A 4,003-nucleotide genomic window follows, 5' to 3' on the forward strand; every position below is an offset into this window, starting at 1 on the left:
ACACATATATATATACACACACACACACACACAGAACATTTGTGTGTGTGTGTGTGTGTGTGTGTGGTATTGAGATTAAACCCAGGGCCACCTTCACACTAAGTGACATCCCTTTTTCACTTTTTGTGTTGCCACTGAGTCTCCCTAAGTAACCCAGGCTGGTCTCAAACTCTCAATTCTTCTGCCTCAGCCTTTCAGACTGCCGGGATTATGGGTGTATGCCACCATACCCGGCCAGAACTCAAACTTGATGGAGCACCCTGTTTTTTTGTTGCTTTTTTTGTGTGTGTGTTTTGCAGTACCAGGGATTGAACTCATGACCTTGCGCTTGCCAGGTAGGCACTTATGCCACTGAGCTATATCCCCAGCCCCGGAGCACCGTTATTTGCTAAATCTGGCCCCCATACAACTGGGCCTTCTCTACACATAGACACCCTGAAGCCCCTGGGGTGTGCTGTGGTGAGACTCATGGTCACCTTATGAAAACGCCTCCAAGGGATGCATGTGGTAACACACACCTTTAACTCAAGTTTAACCTGAGCTACATGGAAGGCTGAGGCAGGAGGATCACAAGTTTAAGGACAGCTGGAGCAATTTTGTGCCTCGCTGCTCTTGAAAATTAAAAGGATGGAGGATGTAGCTAAATGGCTGAGCACTTGCCCAGAATGACCGAGGCCCCAGAATCAGTAACTAGGACGGCAAAAAAAAACCAGTCCTTAGAAATTCACACTTCCAATAACTACCAGCAATGATAATCAAATTATAGGCTTATTAAAGAATTAGGGAGACTGCCTAAAAGAAATTACAAGATGGGGAGAAGGACATCACAGATTGGGAAGCTGGTAAACCATCAGCCCGAAGAAATGGGACTAGCTGCGAAGAACCAAAGACACGGCACACAGGAAACACCTGGGGTGCACGGGGTCTACAGAAAGGGCCAGAGGGCGCGCATGCGTAGAAAGGCGCTGGGCCACGAATGAGGGTCCGAATGGTCTAGGCGCACGCGCATTAAGGCTGCAGCGCGCGACCCGCGCACGCGCACGCCCACCCACCCGCCCGCAAAACTGACCAAACCAACACCTCAAGCCCCCGAACGGCCCCTTTCGCCAGTTACCACCCAGACCCCCGTCGCCACCACTGTTTCCTGTCCGCGGAAGGTTGGGGTGCAAAAAACCTGAGTTTCCGGGAGACGCTCACCTAGGGAGACTCGCGCGAATCGCTGCGTTTCACCAAGACCTAGCAACCGGCCCGCCCCGCGTGGCGCCGCAGGGGATGACGGGAGCGTAGGGAGGCAGGGCCGGAACTACAAGTCCCAAAGGCTACGCGCGCGCCCGCCGGGCTTCGCCAGTCTCCAGGCCGGTGCCACGTGAGCCGGTGAGAGCCAGGGTAGGTGCTTGCGGTAACCAGCAATGTGAGTTGCAGGTTCGACAATAGCCCGCGGCCAGGGAAAACTTGGAACCTAGACAGCCTTTGGGAAAGCAGAAGGACAAAGGGAAGGGGGCGCAACAGCTGTCTGCAATCGCTGCAAGAGCCCCATCCCCAGACATCAGTGGGGCCAGGTTGTATCGGAAGTGAACGCGGGCTGGAGTTTGGGCCCACTCCAGGCCGCAGTTTCCCCATCTGTGCAGTAGACGAAGGGGCCCCTTTGACTGCTAGGCAAGACATGTGCATTTTATGTGCAAGTCCAGTGAATATGGCCACCCCCTGTGGGTGTGATAGGTCACTACCAATTACATTTGGCAATGCATGGGGATTTTTTTTTTTTTTTTTTTTTTTTGCGATGGGTGTGCGGCAGGCCTTAGCGCTGAGCTACATCCCCAGCTATTTTTGGTTTTTAGGGGTTTTTTTCTTGTTTTTTTTTTTTTTCTTTCTCTTTTTGAGACAGGGTCTTGCTGCGCAGTTTGGGCTGCCCTTGAGCTCACTTTGTAGCCCAGGCTTGTCTCCAACTCGCAAGGATCCTCCTGCCTCAGCCTCCCTAGTGCTGGTATTACAGGAGTGTGCCACCACGCCTGGCTTCTTTTTTTTTTAAAAAAATTTTGAAGGACCGGGGATATAGCTCAGTGGCACAAGTGCCTGCCTGGGAAGTGGGAGGTCCTGAGTTCGATTCCTGGTACCAAAAAAAATATGGTATTTTAAATTTTGAGACAAGGTCTCGCTAAATCGTCTGCGCTGGGCTTGAACTTGTGATCGTCCCGCCTCAGCCTCCCGGAGTCCTGGGATGACAGGTGGGCACCACCACGCCAAGCTAGGAGCCAAGCGCAGGCTTTTGAGGGGACGCTCCAGATCCAAACCATAGTAACAGTTCATGGTCAGCACCAGGAAGTTGTGAAATCAGAAAATCCGTCCTCAGACCATGAGCTTCCAGACAGCAGGGAGCACCCTGGAGGTCACCCAAGGTCAGGCACTGCTGGCCGGACAGAGCCGAGAATGCACCTACCCCAGACAGGCGAGGGAATGCGCCCAAGGGACGGCAGGTTTTCTCTGGGCCTCTTCCTGGTCGTTGGAGGTGGGGACAAAGTCAGCGTTCCTAGTGCCAAGTTGTGCACTTTTGTCAGGCTGATTGTCCTGTTGACTTCCTGGAATTACACTGGGCTGGTTTTTGGGCCATAGGTGGTTCCCCTCTCTGTGCTGGCTCTGGGGTGGGAGGGACTTCCTTCAACTGCAGGGAGAAAGTGGTTTAGAGTTAGCTACACCCTGACAAGGAAGAAAATGTTGCTATCTTCCCTTCCCGGAGTTAAAGGGCACGTGACTGCCCTCAGAACCCCTGAGGAAGCCAGGTATGGTGTTGGATGCCCCTCCTCTCAGCGCAGATGAGGCAGAACCTGGAGGATAGCTGGAAGTTCAAGGACAGCCTGGGTTATATAGTGAATTTAAGACTAGCCTGGACTACACAGTGACACCCTGTCACTTCCACTAGGCTGGAAAATATTAATTTATGAAAGGCAAATGGTGGGTCACAAAGATCTAAAATCAAATCTCTGCTCACCGCTCTTAAACCCTTAGTTGTTTTTTCCCCCTACTGGGGCTTGAACTCAGGTCTTTATACTGAGCTACATCTCCAGCCATTTTTGGTTTTTATCTTGAAACAGTCTCATTGAGTTTCTAAATTGCCCCAGCTGAACTCAAACTTGTGATCCTCTTGCCTCAGCCTCCTGGAATGCTGGGAACACTGGCATGCACCACCACACCCAGCTCTGACTTCATTTTGTCCACACAAAAGTTTTTGCAGGACACTCAGACCTCCAGTGTGGACATGACATCTGAGTCTGGTTTCCTAAGTCTCTTGTAACCCTTGAGGAACATGGGTAATATCAGCACTCAGGAGGCTGAGGCAGTAGGATTGCTGCAAGTTTGAGGCCAGCCTGAACTACATAGAGAGACCCTGTTTTAAAAGAATTTTTTAAAAATTATATAAAATCACAGCAATATTACTATGAGATGGGTGTGGTGGTGCACACCTGTATTCCCAGGACTCAGGAGACTGAGGCAGGAGGATCGTTGTGAGTTCAAGACCAGCCTGGGCTACAAAGTGAGCTCCAGGCCAGCCTGAACTGCATATCAGTCAGCATGGGAGTTTTGACCTGTTCTGTTTCTGACCTGGCCTGGTTCACCCCTCCTTAGGCAACCTGGTGGTATCCGCTCCTGGGAGGTCACCATATTGATGCCGAACTTAGTGTGAACACCCGATCAGCGTAGTGCACTGCAGCCCAGAACTCCTGGACTCAAGTGATCCTCCCACCTCAGCCTCCTGAGTAGCTAGGACTACAGGCATGCGCCACACACCCGGCTGAACTGCATATCGAGACCCTGTCTCAAAAAAAAGACCAAAAAAAAAAAAAAAAAAGAAATATTACTATGATCCTTGTGTTATATATTTTGAGACAGGGTCTTGCTAAGTTACCTAGACTGCCTCTAAACTCATGATCCTCCTGCCTCAGCCTCCTAAATAGCTGAGGTGATAGGTAGATCTATGCTTCCATAACTAGTTATAAGTTCTTCACTT

At 50.9% G+C, this 4,003-nt stretch overlaps 1 protein-coding gene across 5 annotated transcripts in view; it reads right to left on the reverse strand.

Annotated features, from left to right (window-relative positions):
• LOC102024127 (secretory carrier-associated membrane protein 4) overlaps positions 1–2,578 on the reverse strand; it is a 19,341-nt gene extending 16,763 nt beyond the window's left edge. Inside the window, exon 1 of one of the 5 annotated variants that reach the window (XM_013505269.1) lies at positions 2,438–2,578. The gene's annotated coding sequence lies outside the window, so the exon portion shown is untranslated. The other 4 variants (XM_005405943.2, XM_013505268.1, XM_013505270.1 and 1 more) reach the window with 4 other exon arrangements.
• Positions 2,579–4,003: the final 1,425 nt, after the last annotated feature.

This window comes from Chinchilla lanigera, unplaced genomic scaffold, assembly GCF_000276665.1.
Source record: "Chinchilla lanigera isolate Chin_1 unplaced genomic scaffold, ChiLan1.0 scaffold00094, whole genome shotgun sequence".
Classification (NCBI taxonomy): domain Eukaryota; kingdom Metazoa; phylum Chordata; class Mammalia; order Rodentia; family Chinchillidae; genus Chinchilla; species Chinchilla lanigera.